The sequence below is a fragment of the Cricetulus griseus genome, chromosome 5 (assembly GCF_003668045.3).
Source record: "Cricetulus griseus strain 17A/GY chromosome 5, alternate assembly CriGri-PICRH-1.0, whole genome shotgun sequence".
NCBI lineage: Eukaryota > Metazoa > Chordata > Mammalia > Rodentia > Cricetidae > Cricetulus > Cricetulus griseus.
Window position 1 is genome coordinate 24,646,970 of NC_048598.1, and position 17,939 is coordinate 24,664,908.

Genomic DNA, 17,939 nt, shown 5'->3' on the forward strand with positions numbered 1-17,939 from the left:
CAGTAGTGCTAGAGTATCTGACTATGTGTGGAATACTTGGTCAGTATTCAAAACGAGCAATGTCCTTATTCAGCAACTTTCCCCAAGGGTCTCATCTGTACCTGGCTTTGTAGGTAGACATCTCTGTAGCCCAAAGCAACCTTTTCTTAGAGCCACTTTCCCTTCTAAAATGCCCGAGAACATTCATCTCATATTTAATCTGTGAAAATGCTTAAAATGAGTATTGGTCTGGTTTAGTTCTTTTTTTTTTTCAGTCCATATACCATTAAGTGCATTTCTATCTTTCTTTAAATAGGATGAAAATATCATTTTCTTCGCCTTACTGAAAAGCAAAATGAAGAAAAATGTCATGAAGAGGTGTCTTGGTTAGTGTTTTCGTTGCTGTGAAGAGACACCATGACCACGGCAACTCTTATAAATGAAAACAGTTAATTGAGGGGCCTCACTTACAGTTTTAGAGGTTCAGTTCATTATCATCATGGCAACAAAGCAGACAGGTGTGGTGCTGGAGCTGAGAGTTTTTGCATCTTGAGAGATAGGCAACAGGAAGTCGACTGACTGTCACACTGAGGGAAGCTTGAGCAGAAGAGACCTCAAAGCCTGCCCCCACAGTGACACTCCCTTCAACAAAGCCACAACTCCTAATAGTGCCACTCTCTTTGGGGGCCATTTTCTTTTTAAAGAACCACAAGAGGCAGACAGTGTCTTATAGCAAGGGAAAAGAGAGCAGCTAAATATGAGATTGTATTCTTTGAGGCCAGTGACAGCTTTTCCCGTCTTTAAAATTAATAGCCCTAGTTTAAAATGTGAGTGGAGAATGACAAGCTAAAGGGTTGATGGGGCTTCACGGAACACAGAAAAGAGAACCTGTTCTCAAGTTCTCAGAGAGCTTTGTTGAAAAAGAATCTGTATAGAGAGGTATTGACTATTGGGGCTCAGACAAAGCTTGGCCACATAGTAGGTCTTCAGTCCATCATGAGCCTTTGGGGATTTTGATTAATAGTGCAATTAATATAGAGAGCATCTTGGGTTTTTCAAGCCAAATGCATAGTTTGTATCACACTCCATTCCCTCTGGTTACTTGCCACACCACAGGCCTCATAGCCCAACTACAAGGCCACTGAAGATCTGTTGAAGTTACTTCTATCAGTGATACCCAATACAGTATGAATTTTCTCTAGCATTACTATGAGCTCATGAGAAGATCGGTCAGGCTGCTGTGGATCCTCTCTGCATAGGTTGGTCATGCTATTATTGCTAGTATCCTGCTGGCATATGAGGACGCTTCAGGAAGTTCCTCAGGAGAGTGTGACTGGAAGTGGTGTAGGGTAGGATAGGATGCAGAGACTCTTCTTAAAATGTACCTGTGAGCTCTCCTTTGCCTTTCCTGAGAATTTGGTTTTCTTCCTACTCAGCACTTCTTCCAAGTCAACACCTATGACAGGCATTTTGACCCCTTTGTCCTTAAAGGTCATTACTTATAAATCACAGGTTGGGGCTCCGGAACATCTCACTTCCCATTTCTCTCCACCAGATGTTGAGGTGGAGTAGCCCATGTAAAATACAACAAAAAGATTGCTTAGTGAATAGGAGTGAAGATCTGAGTTTGAATCCCCAAAACTCATGTGAAAAGCTTGGTGAGGTCATGCACATGTCTGTAACCCCAATATAGTATTGGGAAAAAATATCACTGGAGTTTTCTGGCTGCCAGCCTAGTGCCAGGTTCATTGTGAGAGACTCTGCCTCAAGGGAATTAGATAGACAGCAATAGACTAGGACACCCAGTCTTCCTCTGGCCTCTGTGAATGCACGGCTGCATGCATGTATAGAGAAAACACAGACATACCACCATTACCCAACACACGTGCAAATTCAAAGTTTGTTTTTGTGAACTTTTACCTTCTTGCAGTTTTACATCTTGGGTAGTGACCAGGAACTGAGATGTCAGGTTAATACTTGAATGGTTTTCTCACATCAAGGATTGTTCCCATCATGAAAAAAGAGGTAGAACAAACCTAGATATAATAGAAGCCAGGCACCATCTGTCTCAGAATTAGCCAGTAGGCAAGGCAGAAAAAATGGGAGAAAGGGCTTCTAAAGTCAGCATGAGAGAAAGAAGAGAAAGTAAAGAGCTATTAAAACATGCTGGGTCTTTTAGTAGATATTATTTTCCATATAGCCATAGAGCCATAAACATAACTCAATAATAAATAGCATCCTCATGAATAATATTGAGCCAAGGCTTATTTAGGAATCCCCAATACACCTGAGTCAAATTCACATCATATCTTGTTACATGTCACATTAAGTCTGTATAAATAACAGAGTACAAATGCTAAAGGTATTATGTGACAGCAGTTGACAGGGGTCCTAGAATTCATTACCAGAAGTGGGGGGTAAAAGTGTCACCATAGACATATCAAGGGAAGGCTCATCACCCTATGGGATAAGAGAATAAACAGGGCTACAATGGGAAGGTCTCCATGACAAGGTACCTTGAGGACAGAGTACTGGACATTTTATTTAGAATTAGGGCTGACAATACTTGAGAGATAACTTCTCAGATTCTCAGTTGTATTTATCCATAAGAGGCATGTAGTTTTTATTTATTTATTTTTGTTTATTGTCTCATATATTACATCCTGACCTCATTTTCCCTTACTTCCACTCCTCCCAATTGCCCTCCATCCCCTCTCCTCCAAATCCACTCCTCCTCTGTTTCCCTTCAGAAAACAGTAGGCCTCCAAGGGATATCAACTGAACACAGCATAACAAGATGTAATAAGACTAGACCCAAACCCTCATATCAAGACTGGATGAGGAAATCCAATAGGAGGAAAGGGTCCTGAGAGCAGGCCAGAGAGTCCAAGACACCCCTACTCTCACTGTTAGGAGTAACACAAGAACACCAAGCTATATAGCTATAACATATACACAGAGGATCTAGCTCATACCCATTCAGTCTGTGAGAACACCTATGAGCCCTACTTAGTTGACTCTACTAGCCATGTTCTCATGGTGTCCTCAACCCTCTGACTTCCACAATGAGGCAGCCAGTTTTAAATCTGAGATTCCTTCAGATTTTGCAGAGAAACAACTATTACTGAAAAAAAAAACTCTGAATAAGTAAATTGAACTTTTACCAAAGAAATATGTTGGCATATACCTTCAAACCATGGTCAAGATCAAGTCGCCATACACGGCGGGAGCTTTGAACATGCAAACATACAAACTCTATGTGAAAAGAAGTCAGTCTCAGCTGAAGTGGAAAAATGTAGACTTGTGCAAGCTGGGTTCCCCATGAAGCAAGACTGAGGCAAAAGTCTGGGCAAAGCTACTTCATTAAGGATCGAAGCTCAAGAGAAGTGAAAGCAAGGAAATATGGACCGAGGCAGTGAAGACTGCTAGGCCACTGCGAAGCCAAACACATTGCCCACAGACAGACACACAACAGTTAAATGCTTGATCCATGATCCAACTCCATGAAGTCTGACTCCCAAGCACAGACTTAAACCTTAATATATATACCTGTGTGTGTATATTATAATATATATTATATGTATTATATTATTACAGTATATATAATATATGTTGTTAAGAATAAATTTTCTTTTAAAATCCATTTTCTTTTCTGAGAAGGAATCCTGAAGTACCATGAAGTAAATTTAAAATATGTATATTTAGGTTGGAGAGAGGGCTCAGCAGTTAAGAGCATTTTGGGGCACTTTCAGAGTCGAGTTTTTGATCCCTAGTACTCTCAAGGGGTAGTGCACAACTGCCGCAAATTCCAACTTCAAGGGATCTGATGCCCTCTTCTGGTCTCCCTGGGTACCTGCATGTACTTGCATAAAGACACATACACATAAACATTAAAAAATCTTGCTTTATAAAAAAGAATATGCATATTTGCCAAATGATATTAAAACACCACAGCCCCTGAAAATCAATTCATCTACTGGAGTTATGATTTTAAAAAACAGGAAGCTACATCATAACTTAAGTCCAGTAGTGACAACAAGGCTACCAATCACCCACATGACCCCACTGAGTGACAGGACAACTCCCCTGAAAAAGGATCTTGGTGACATCTCAGGTGTGCCTGGAAACAATTCCTTTCTCTGGTACCATGCAGACAACAGTTCATGAGTCCTCAGAGATTAATTTGATGGGGGGGGGGATTCAAGGATTTGTTCAGTGTGTAGAAAGATCCCATATAAACCCGGGACAAATCTCAATTTCTAGTCCAGAAAACATCCCAAAGCAAATCTGTTTGCCCACTTTGAATACATTTCCTTTTCAGGCTCCACAGATGTCCTTTCTCATAAATTCAAAAGTATGTGCACGTTCCAAGGTGAGTTGGGAATCTTCCTTTTATTGCCAGCAGTTTGCTGGCGGATCCGACATTAAAAAAAAAAAAATACAGCACTCACTTTCAGGAGGGTGACCCTCTCTCCCAGTCCTTCCTCAACTTCTTCCAAATCCATTTGCTCTCTTCACCTCGGAGTTTATGGTTAGTGTTCCCAGGGGGTCTCTGAAGACCCTTCTAGATGTTAGGACTTCTCGTTCAGATGGGTAAGAATGCATTCTTCCCTCCAAATTGCCTCAGAGAGAGAGATAGCATCTGTCTAAGCCTAAAAGAGCCTCTAGAGAACTTATTTTAGCTGTGTGCCAGCTATCCCATTTTGCATGCTTCCTGGGAAAAACACAATACACCCCGTCTCTGCAGGAGGAAGCAACAGAGAGATTGGTTCCATGGAAACATCTCAAAGGAAATTTATAACGCTGTTGGGAAATTTCAGCCCTTTAAAACAAGCTCGTCTCTGAATGCAGGAAGCAAATTTTTATCACTTCATGTCTATGTCTTCTGTCATGCTTTTTCTGGGGGGCAGGGAGGACGGCATTCGTAGGTTCAGGGTCTCTGTCTCCCTCCTTATTGGCTTGTCTGGTAGAATATTTTGAAAGAAAATTAGTTCTTGACCTTGAACAGAGTATGTGCTTTCCAGGAAAAAAGCCCTTACATATGAGTGAACATACCTACACACTCTATGTGACTTGCAGAGTCTCCTATATCAGTGGGGCCAGAAACAAAAATGCCCCAGTAAAAATGCATTCTTCCTTAGTATATATGCTAGCAGCTAAGAATGGCTAATTAACCAGACTCTGAACATGTACATGGGATCTGGCAGGAGCAGCCAATCTTTTGACATTTCATTTGTCTTCTACAAAGTTCATACTTGAGAACCATGTAGTCCATCTCCCCCAAAAAAGTTTCAAAAGATCTCATAATGTCCCAAGTAAGTATACAACTTTGTATTGGGTACATTCATAGCTATCCTGGCATGCAGGGGCCACAGGCCACAGGTCAGTTACACCGGGTAGGAATTTCTGTGACACCATGAGGGAAATATATGAAGGACTCCCTCTGCTTTGTCATTCCTTCTTCTTTGGACCTGCTGACTGAAACTTCACCATCCTATTTAATGGCCCATGACCCAATACAATGCCCTTTTAGCTAAGGGTAGCAAAGAAGAAAGACAGAAGGAACTTTGTTTCTAATGGCAAAGAGCTGTCACATCAGCCTTTGACCTACATACCTCTAGCCCTACTGAGTCTGAGAGTAGAGAAGGTTCTACTTTGTTTTAGCCAAGATTTTTTGTTTCTCTGTCCTTTGCAGCAATTTCTAACCTTAGTAGATATGTTCCTAACAAGAATGTACCTCTTTCTCATGAGATGAGATTGAGCCACTTTCTTTGACTGACCAGGTAGCTACTGCTACATGCTTTAGTGATTTTCAGGTGGCAACCAACAACATTCAACTAGAACTACTTTACACAGGAAAGGAGAACATACTATGAAGAGTATACTTGCCTGGTCTACCACTTCACTCTTTGGTTAACTCTCTTACAGTCATCATTAAATGGTATCTTGAGTACACATCTGACTTGTTTCACTCAGCATGATGTCCTCCATATTTGTACCTGCTATTGGAAATCGCCATCATTTCCTTCTTTTACTAATGTTGGCTGCTCGCTGAACCACACTTTTCTCCAGTCACCTTCCTGTGGACACTGAGCTTGCCTCTAAGTATTGACACTGTAAATATTGTTGCAATAAGTGTGATGAAGTCCAGCAATGTTTCAAGGTCTTGCTCTCAGTGCCTTCATATACATTATCCAGGAGAAAGACAGCTCTAGCCTGCAGTTTTTACTTTCCTGAGGAACCACTCTACTTTCAATAGTAGCTGCACATCTTTTCATTCCCACCGCAGCACACAATGGTTCTCTTTTCTCCATATCTTCACCAGCATTTCTCAGTGTTTCTGTATAGCAGACACACTGATAGGTGAGAGGAGGTACATCCCTGTGACTTTGATTTAAATTCCTCTTGAGGACTGGTGATGTTGAGTATCTTTCATGCATCTACTAGCCATTGTGTTTCTTCTTTGGAAAACTATTTGGTTCCTTGCATGTATTTTAAACCTCTGTTGTATATATTTGGTATTCAGTTATGTACGTTATGAATATTCACTCTGTCAGATACATAGCTTGCCAATGGTTCTTTCTTCTTTGGTGTTGAACTTCCCTGTGGAATTTTTCAGTTCAATTATTTTCTTGTTCTACTTCAGAATTTGTCTCTTTTGTGTGGCCTTTGTCTCCATTGACCTCCTTAGCTTTGTTCACTTATTATTTTCCTGGTATGTTTGGTTGATATTACTGAGTTAGAGTTGATATTAGAGTTGATCCTGGTATGTTTGGTTGATATTACTGAGTTAGAGTTGATATTACTGTGGAGAGACACCATGACCATGGGAATTCTTATGAAAAAAAACATTTAATTGAGGTGATAACTTACAGTTTCAGAGGTTCGGTCCAATATAATGATGGTGGAATGTGGTGGCATGCAGGCAGACATGGTGCTGGAGAGGTAGTTGAGAGTCCTACGTCTTTCAGGCAACAAGAAGTGGTCTGTAGCAGTGGAAGTAGCTTGAGCACAGGAGAACTCAAAGCCTACCCCTACAGTGACACACTTTCACCAACAAAGCCACATCTACTCCAACAAGGTGACATTGGTAGCCTCCTAATAGTGCTGCTCCTTTTGGGGGTCATTTTCTTTCAAACCACCATAGGCTTTATATCTGTTTCCTTGCTGATCACTGGCTTTCCTAAACTGGTTGCATTTATTTATTTATTTATTTATTTATTTATTTATTTATTTATTGGTCAGACAGCTGGTAGGTCTCAGATTATTGTTCCTCTGGTGGAGTCATGTTTCCTTAAGCCCTTGTGATCCTATAGTTTCATGCTAGTGCCTGCATCTTGGAAGAAATTATCAGCAACGTAAGTCTTGTGGTAGCCACTTCAATACCCAAAGCCTTTCCTTGTTTGCCTTAACCAGAGATTCTGCATATTGCTGATTGCTGCTGGAGACTGCAAGTTAGTAGGCTTGCTGATGTGTCTACAGATGGACCTACTTGGGTGGCCACTGAGAAGCCACATCTTATGGACAATGGGACTTTGTCCTGGTGCTGCACTGCACAGCCTTTGGGGAGAAGTAATGTTGGCAAAGTAAAATGACTTTTCCTCTCTGGTCTCTGTGTTCTCTCTGGGACTTGTGACAGTCACATTGATTCCAGGGCTCTCATGATGGCCATTTCATCAAATTATTGTTAACTCTGTTTTTAATTCTTGAATAATGTACCATGTATCACACACTAATTGTTTAAGCCATCCCAAATACACATTTAAAGGACACAAATGAATCCGTGAATGAGAATATATTAACTGCAAAATTACTTAGGACTGAAAGGAATTTATTGCACTTAATTTTATTAACTAAAACACTAGTGTTGAGTAACATGTAGTATAAGATTATAAAATAAAAGGCTAAGGCAAAATCGGGAAATTGGTCAGCTTGTTTTGCCACTCCCTGTCCACCGCCCTCTGCTATAAACTTATTGTCGGCAGGCCAAGATCCCATCAGCTTTGTTCCAGCCCTCCCTCTCTCATTGCTGCTCAGTGCAGACAGCCCTCTCAGCCCTAAATCTCTTTCCTCAATGTCCTGCATTTGGCTGTAACCAACAAAGTAACTCAGGTCCAAGAATTAAGAACTGATAATAATGACTAAATGCCTTATTTATCCCCGAAGACAATTTTACTTTAATTTTGAATCTCTCTGACTTAAACTATAGAAATGAAAAATGGGAGAATGGCGTGCCCTTGGCTGGCCATTAGAGGCCGTGCTTTTGGAAAGCCAGCCAAGGCTGGCATTCTCTAAATCACAAGATACAGGCAACTAATCATGCATAGGCTTGTCCTGAATGTTTTGTGACCTCTCTAAGCCCTGCCCCCCCATGATTGTAAGAACAGAAACAAACAATTAGATTCTTTTTCTCCTAAAGACAGCTCTAACTTCTAAGTCACACTCTCCTTTCTGCCTTTAAAACCCCTGATTTAATAATATGGTGATACTATTTAGCTCAAACATTCAACATTTGAAGCCCAGAAATTGAGAGGAGGACTGGCTTTTATCAAGTTCTCCACCGCAGTCCAAATGGCAATGGGACATATTTTGACCAGTCCTGGTTTGACGTTTCTGTGTAATCAACAAGGCATCTAACACAAGGCGGACTTAGCAGCACTTTGTTCTTCTTCGAAGTGAAGAACTGAATAAATGCCTTTTTCCCCACTTGGAAAAAAATCCTATGAGTAACCATAGCAATAATAATTCCATCTCCAAGTAAAAATTATTATTGTTATCCTCGTTGGCAGCTCTGTTTCTTTCTTGTCACAAGTAGACAGAAGGCAGACAGCATCTTGAAGTCTATAAAAGGCTCACCTAAGCAAGATGAGGAACGGCTGTTTTCTCTCTCAGCTGAGAACAGAACAAGGGAGCAATGGCTTACCCACAGAATGAGGGGCTCACCCTCGATGGAAGGAAGTGGTTCCTGGCAGTGTGCTCGATGACTTGTCACAGGACTTTACAGGATCATCTTTGGGAGCCTTTAAAAATCACCTAACTGACCTTTTCCTAGAATGGCAGAGGCTTGCCCTGCCCTGGCTCTGTCCACTGCACATTTCCTATGCTCTGGCTGGGGAGGTTATGTCCATGTAGACTGTGACCACAGAAGCAATGACCACATCGCTTGCCTTCTGCATACCAAGCTTATAGTGTAAATGCACAAGTATGAGTGGGATTGAGAACTGGAAAACATAACTCCATAGTGATCGTTTCAGCTCATCCATTTGTGGCTGGTTAGATATCCGCCCTGTTGTTATTCTCCAGTATTCAAAGCAGATTTGAGAGCTCAAGGGATGGCTCAGAGGTTAAGAGCATGTATTGCCCTTATAGGTGACCCAAGTTTGGTTCCTAGTGCCCATGCCTGGCAGCTCATAAGCAGCTCTGGAAGACCCCATGCAGTTTTCTGGCCTCTGTGGGTACCTGCATTCATGCGCACACTATCCCCTTATAAACACATTCATAATTTGAAGAGTAAAAATACATAAAAAGAGAAAGGGAGGGAGGAAGGGAAAGAGAGAGGGAGGGAAGGAGAAAGAGCAGACTCAACAGAAAATCTTTGCTCAGAAGTCATTGTGAAATCGATGGATCCAGCTTCTTCTTGTGGATTCTCCAATTTGTCTCCTTCCCTATTCTTTGCAGGTCTGAATAGGGGTCTGGCGTCTCTGAAGTGCAGTTGTATGCTAGTGTCAGGAATTATTCAAACATCCATAGACGGCCCAATTCCTAGGAAGGACTCTAACTGCTGTGAAGTCTCTCTTCTGGCCCAGCCGATTATCTCTCTTCAGAGGAATGCACTTTCATTTAAAAAGCAATGGTCAGAGCCCCCTCCGTTCTTCAGCAACGATAATATTTCACCTCAGAGCTGACATTTATATGCAGGCAACTCATTTGTTACAAATTCTAATTGCAGAGCAACAACCCAAAAAAGGCAATGCGAGAGGCGAAAAGAAAAAAGGCTCAGAAACCCTTTGAGATCTCATCTAATTAAAAATGCAAATTAAGAGAGAAACCTCCAGTCATAAGTCCTGCTCAGTCTTTTCAAAGGCACCAATTACCAGTGACTCATTGGGAGAGGGACTGTCCTTAATTTTAAGACACATTTCTCAACAACATCCCATTGACAGGAAATTAAAGCCACTACCAGCTTAGAGGAATTAGCACTTCAACCTTTGTTGTCCAGACTCCGCTCACTCGCTTGGCTCTTGTTGTTCTGTTTCTTTGGCAACCACTAACGAAGACGATTTGCCACTAACTTTTGCTGAGGTCTAAGAACATTTTGTTTCCCAGAGATAAGAAATCTCCTCTCTGATCCCATCCAGCAGCTTCCCATGGAACGGCACTGAAGGACATTCCAGAAAAGAACAAACTCCTTGATGAAATAAAAAAATAAATCCTTTAGAAGGCAAGTCAAGTCAGCCAGGAAGCGATTGTGGACTAAATGTCATAGACAAGAGATGAAGATTATTGCTGGCTCTGCGTCTGGCCATGCTTTAATATGAATCTATAGTATCGTATGCCAAGCGCTTCATTATTATGTCTTTCAGCATTTAATAAGGCATGCATTGTACCTTTTAGTTACCAGCAGAGATTTTTCAAATCTTAGGACTAGGTGACAGAAACAAAAGGAGTTTTCCATACTGAGCTATTCAGTCTTGCACTCACCTAACAGGGACTACATGCCTTTTATCAGCTGAGGTCCAAGCAGAAGACAGTGACCACAAGGATAACTCCACAAGGAAAACTTTAAAGGAATTTATAATTCAGCACCTGGGAATTATAATTCCCAGCACCTGAATTTATAATTCAGCACCTGCCTCCCTCCCAGAGGCAGGGAGACTGCCCACCAGTGAGATTGAGGCTCAGGCAGGTCCACCCAGTGAGTTTCAGACCAGCCAATGTTATATAGTAAGACTGTTTCACAAGACAAAAAAAAAAATGAAACATAAAGGAACTAATTTTTAAGTACAGCAGGGGCATGGAGAAACAAGGCACTGGCTATGCAGAAGCAAAGAAGTCTTAAAAGAATAGAAAGCTTCAGACAAAGGGGGATCACCACCTCTCAAAACTGACAACAGTACTCAGGAAAAGCCCTCCCTAATCCCCCAGTGGAGAGAAGAGCACACAGGTTCCCAGAAGGACTGATTCACCCAGGTGACGAGCAGGTGGGCTTGGTCATCTTCCCTCTGAGATGTTGAGGGAAGCTGCCAATGGTCAGGCCCTGCACCTGAGAACTTGCTGGAAAATTCCACAAAGACTCAGGCAGGAGCTTTTATGATGGGTAGGTGCCAGGAAGTGCACTCTTTTGCAGACACCCGAGGCAAAGGTAATGTGCTAGGCATTGGGCATGCTGCATAAGTAGGGCATTGGAGAATCTGTTCACTGCAGGACTGGGCTCATGACAAGCTCTCCCTGCTGTGGGAGCCAGACATTGGAGAAGCTGTTTATGCTGTAGGCTCCCAGCACTGAGGAAATGCACTCTTTGGAAGCTGGGTGCTAGGGTGGCTATACACCCAGCAGTAACCTTGCCCTAGGAAAGACATTTGCACAGCAGGAGCCGAGCACTGGAGGAGCTGTGCATGCTAAACACACTGCCACAAAGCACAAAGGAATCAGGGGGAAATATCCACCCTCCAACTGTGTTCTTCTAGCATCCTCTACTGACAAAACATTGTGTTTGCTGGCCATAGAGAGATGTTTAAAGGGCCCGTCTTCATTGTCAAAAAATCAGGCCATAAGATTTGGATTTAGAAGGAAGAAGTTACATATCAATATCGGTACATTGCCTACCCTATCAGAGGCATTTTATATCTGGCATCACTCATTCCCTCTATTATTCTGAGTTGTAGGTATCATACATACAGTATACAGGGAAGGAAAGAGCTTTATCACAGAGCTAGGACACAGCAGAGTGAGGGTTCACATCTAATTGTGGCTAATTTTCTTTCTATATCAAGTCTACTCCAACAGAGCCCCATCTTCTTGTTAAGAGTAGGGGCCTAGCAGTTCAACCTAGCGGGGGAGGCAGGGGTGGAGGCTGGTGGGGATTCTGGTGGGCTAGAGTGATGGTAGAGATGGGGTTGGATGTCTGCAGGTTCTAAACAGCAGGGTCTAAAACTCCCGACTGAGGTTGTAAATATATTGAAGTCCAAATGGGAGGGGCAATGAAAGAGATGAGTTTAAGGCAATAGGATGGATTGAGCAGGCAGGTCCAGGATTCCTGCAGGTTATCACCACTGCGGGCTGTGGGCTCTAAGGTGGTTGTGGCCATGTCTGCAGAAGAGAAAGAAGGGATGACTAGGTTAAGCTAGCAAATTATTGGAAATTAATACTGGAATCAGCCTTCTGATACTCTCTTCAGTGCTCAGTCAACACTAGGATAACAACAGACAAAAGGGAGGGAAAGCCAGAACCTAGAGAGCAACCTGAAGAGATGATCCAAACACATTACCATCAGGAAGTGGAAACACGGATGAGTTATTTCAGTTAAATCAATTTGATATTTTCAGACCACTTTGCACTTTCTCATTTCTTCTTCTATAACCTTTCACATAAGGGTGTGGGACAAGCATTGGGAACCTTGTTCACAGACAAAGCTTCCTGTTGCCACTTGAGGCGGTAAAGGCCTTCCAGTCAAGGGTCTTCAGCCTTGACCAGGCTTTGTAATCAACCAGAAAATTGTAACAATAAAATAGACGCTTGGGATAATGGCAGTATATTTGCCATTTCCTCAAGTGATTCAAATATAAATGTAGAATCAGAGATTATGGTCTTTTTGTGATTGGTGGGATGTTATAGGGAGATATTAAAAACATAATTTAAGGCCCCTTTGCTTTTATTCTCCTGCAAGATTCTGGGTGCAACCCTCTTTGAGCAGTTTCCCATTGTGTTTTATTAGCACTGATATCTCAGTAGATGTGTGTGTGTGTGTGTGTGTGTGTGTGTGTGTGTGTGTGTGTGTGTGTGTTAAGTGCATATATACATGCTTCCATGTATGTGATTGGATGCCTGTGTAGGCATGTGGTGTGCATGCCTGTGTTGAGACTGGAGTTTGATGTCTGGTGTTTTCCTTAATTACTCTCCACCTTATAAATTGAGGCACTCAGAGCTCACAATTCAGGTGCTCTAGCCAGCCAGCTTGCTCCCAGCTTAGGTTTCTCTCCATCTCTGCCTCCAGAGAACAGGATTATAATCATGACACCACTCTGGCCTGGCATCTATGTGGGTTCTGGGGGTCAGAACTCCAGTCCTCCTGCTTGCCTGGCAAGTAGTTTCTGCCTCTCAAAGATTTTGCACTCATAGTAAAAGGCTGAGTAACTTCAGGGTGGTATTGTGGAGATGAGCAGGGCTCTGGAGCTCTTTCACTGCAAGAGGCACATAGCGTGGAAGACTATGTAGGAAAGGGAAATTTCCTGGGGCATCTACTACGATGGACCCACCCATTGGCCTTAAGCAAATGAGGTGTGCTCTCCACACTGCCAAAGGCTAAGATAGGCACCAGGAAGCCTTAATCTTCAGAGCCATATGTGATGAGCAAAGCATGAACATCCTTCTGCTTGGTGATGGGTGAGGCCCTAAAGACTCAATCTGGTCCTGATGAACATCCAAGAATCTGGATGTGTGCACCCGCTGAGGCAGGGGCTTCTGCCAACAATGCAAGTAAGGAAGTCTGTGGCTTCTCACAGTGTCGGGTTTGTTCAGTTTGGGTTTAAACAAACACTGTAATTTCTGTCCTGGGGTACAAACTGGGTCTCACTGCTGCATCCAGATGCTGTTTCTGCCCTGGGAACTAGTGCATTTCATTGAAGAATTTTAATATAACCTTCAATTTTCTCTATATCCTGCCATCCCATATTTATGATGCAATTCACTAAGCAATTCAAAGAATAAAACCCAATGGCCAAACTAGATTAAAAAAAATACTTTGAAAATTATCGTGAAAATTTCCAAAATATTCACAAAATAGTATAATAAACTGTATAGTGTGCCTCACCCAGCTTTAAAAATTACCAACTCACAGGAAATCTTATTTCACTTACACTCTTGCCCACTGCCACAACTACAATAAGTCCCAAGTAGAGTATTTCATCCATAAAAAACACGAGGGTACATAACTATGTATGTGCACACATGTGTATGTGTGTGCATGCAAAGGTTAGAAGACAACTTTATAAGGAGTCAGTTCTTGGTTTCCCTCATTTGGATTCCAGGAGTTGAACTCAGGTCATCCCACTTAGTAGCAAGTGCCTTTACCTGCTGAGTCATGTCACCAACTCTGGTGTGTATAATTCTTAAGATAAACAAACTTTTTTAAAATGTAAATTTTATTTAAATGAGAAACAATCTTATTTTACAAATCAATCCCAGTTCCTTCTTCCTCCCATTCTTCCATGTGCCCCACCAACCTCCCCCATTCCATCCCCCATCCTCTCCCCAGGGAGGGTGGGGCCTTCCATGAGGGATCATCAAAAATCTGTTAAGTCATTTGAGTCAGGGCCTAGGCCCTCCCTGTTTATCTAGGCTAAGGGAGTATTCCTCCATGGGAAATGGATTCCTGAAGTCCATTCATGCATTACGGGTACATTCTGGGATAAAAAAAAAAAAAAAAAAAAAAACTTTTAAAACATAGTATATATTTTCACAGCTAAGCTATCAATGGTAATCATCTAATATTTATGCCCAATATCATAGATTAATTTTATTAATTTTACATCAATTGCATATGAGTTTTACATTAAAAATAGAAATACAAGAGTTGTACTCATATAATTAGTTGAAATTAAATTTCGTCTAATCTACAAGTTCTTTCATTGTTTCCCCCTTATGATTTATTTATTGAAGAACCAAAGGCATTGATTTTACCCATCATGCCTCCCCTGTCTCCCTCCATCCCTCCTGGGCTTCTCTGGATCTCTGGGTTACTCATGACTTAGTTTCTAGCATATAATTGCAAGGTGTTTTGTCTTCCTTCCTTCCCTCCTTCCTTTCTTCCTTCCTTTCTTTCTTTCTTTCTTTCTTTCTTTCTTTCTTTCTTTCTTTCTTTCTTCCTTTCTCTCTATCATCAGTAACCTTGCTTTCTTTACTTCAGAGTTTGTCATATCCTTTGGGATAGGGCCTAGACCCTCTCCCATGTGTTGAGGCTAAGGGAGTATCCCTGTATATGGAATGGGCTCCCAAAGTCCACACCTATGCTAGGGATAAGTACTGATCTATTACCAGAGGTCCCATAGATTTCTGAGGCTTCCTCACTAACACCCACATTCATGGGGTCTGGATCAGTCCCATGCTGGTTTCCTAGCTATCAGTCTGGGAACCATGAGCAACCCCTTGTTCAGGTCAGCTGTTTCTGTGGGTTTCACCAGCTTGGTCTTGATACCTTTGCTCATCACTCCTCCCTCTCTGCACCTGGATTCCAGTTCAGTTCAGTGTTTAGCTGTAGCAACTGATTATTGAGAATTTTTTTTCTAACAAAATTCTTTATTGATTCTTTGGGAATTTCACATTATGTACCCCAGTCCTGCTCACCTTCTCATTCCTCTATATCTGTCCCTCACCACTGCAGCATCCCTCCCCTAAAAGGAAATAGCCCCCCCCCCCAATTAATTTAAAAACAACACAAACAAACAAAAAAACCCCTCACTTCTCTGTCTTCCCCGTCTCTCCAACACCTCTTCATTCTTCCTAGTGGCATGGGGAGCTGTGGTGGGTCACACAGTATGCCCTTCTGTCCAATCAGCCCTACACACAAATGTTCATTGCAATGAGTCATTGGTCTGGCTCAAGGCCTCTGGCACACCATCATCATTAGACTCTCACTGAAACTCCTCTCAAGACATCCTGCTGTTGCCCCAAGTCATGGAGATCCTGTGGCTATTGTTCTATAGGACCAGTCCCTTCAAGCACTACAGCAGGTCATAGATGGGATAGATATTAGGGTGGGCCAACCAAAGGCCCAGAATGTAGGTCTGGGTAATGGCTAAGCTGGTCAGTCTAGGCCACTGGGACAGCCCCTATCAGGTGAGTTGTGGAGCCAGCTCTCCTAGGCTCATGACATCAGAGCCAGCTCTCCCAAGCCCATGGTGAGGGGTGGGGCCAGATCTCCTGCTACAGTGTCCAGTGAGGGGCAGGACCAGCATCTCTAGGCCAGTAAAGGGCAGGGCAGGGCAGGGCAGGCTCAACATGGCCCTCACATTTCAACACTCATGCTTCCTATGATCCCATGGACATCAACACAGACCCCAGTTGCAGCAAGACCATGGACCCACACATGGTGCTTGGCTTCAGCCATGGCCAGAACAATACCATGACCATGGCCCCAAGTGATAGTACAGGCCACTCAGATCTGCATGGACATCAGCATGGCCACAGGTTGCAGGCTAAACCCCAGGCATTCATGCGGTCTTTGGTGGTAAGTTTGGTCATTGACATCAATATAGACCCAGCTGTGGTAGGACCATGGACCCAGACATGGTCCTTGGCAGAAGCCTGAGTTCGGATGTCACTGTGGCACCAGATGGCAGGGCAGGCCACTAAGATCTGTGTGTCCCCAGGGTAGCATGGCCCTTGGACCCCAACATGGTCACAGGTTGTGGCCTAGATCATGGGTGTCGGTGTGGCCTTTGGTGGCAACATGGGTTACAGACATCAACACACATCCTGCTGCAGTAGGACTATGAAGAATTTTTTTGGCCATACTTCATCTGTACGTTCTCTTCTAGAGAGTACGCTTTCTTGTATAACAGGCTATTGGAAATTGTCTCACAAGTCTCTCCTTCCTCACCACTCACTTGCTCTGTGTGTTGTTAGGTTTGTTCTGTGTTGTCAAGTTCAGTATGTTTTATATATCTTCCTAACATTCCTTTGGGTCTGTCTTCTACCTGAAAAATAAAATCCTTCTGGTACAGGGTTTCCACTCTAGCTACTACTTTTAGTAAGTAGATATTCCTCAAATTTTCATTTACACCGTGTCCATCAGGCAACCTCTTCTTTCTTTCCATCTTGACTGCAAAATATGTCAATGTTAGAAAGGAATGGTAATGCCAAGGCTAAGAGTTTGTCTTGGAAGCCAAACTTTAGCTTGAACATCAGAATTGATCCTTACTGACTCATGACTTTTGAGTAGCTATGAATCTCAGTTCCCACATCTATAAATCAAGTATGCTAAAAACATCTACCAATAGGACTGTTATGAGACTTAAATGAGTTTTTTCAAGCACAGATCAATTAGAACAGTGTCTTAGCATCTTTTCTTAGCACTGTGAATCATTTCAAGGCAGCAGCTCTTTGTTTAGGTGACTTGTATATTGTTCCTTTTTCATTTCTATTTCATTAATTTTTGCTCTGACTTTCATCATCTCCTCATATCTATTTTTGTGGGTATTTATTGTTTGCATTTCTTCAGGCACATCATTAAGTTATTAATTTGAGATCTCTCAAGTTTTTTTTTTTTTAATGTAGGCACACTACATCCTTTTACAACTGATTTTATTGCATTCCATAGGTTTTGGTATGCCGGGTTACCATTTTCTTTTTCCTTTCTTTTTTTTATCTTTTAATTAGAAACAATCTTGTTTTACATGACAATTCCAGTTCCCACTCCCTCCCCTTCTCCCCTATCCCGTCCTTTTTCTGCTTCCCAGGGAAGGTGAGGCATTCATAGGGGATCTTCAAAGTCTGTCATATCATTTGGAGCAGGGCCTAGGCCCTCCCCCAAGTGTCTAGGCTGAGAAAGTATCCCTCTATGTGGAATGGGCTCCCAAAGTCCATTCCTATACTAAAGATAAATACTGATCCACTACCGGAGGCCCCATAGATTGCCCAGGCCTCCTAACTGACACCCACGTTCAGGGGGTCTGGGTTGGTCCTATGCTGGTTTAGGGTCCATGAGCTCCCCCTTGTTCAGGTCAACTGTTTCTGTGGGTTTC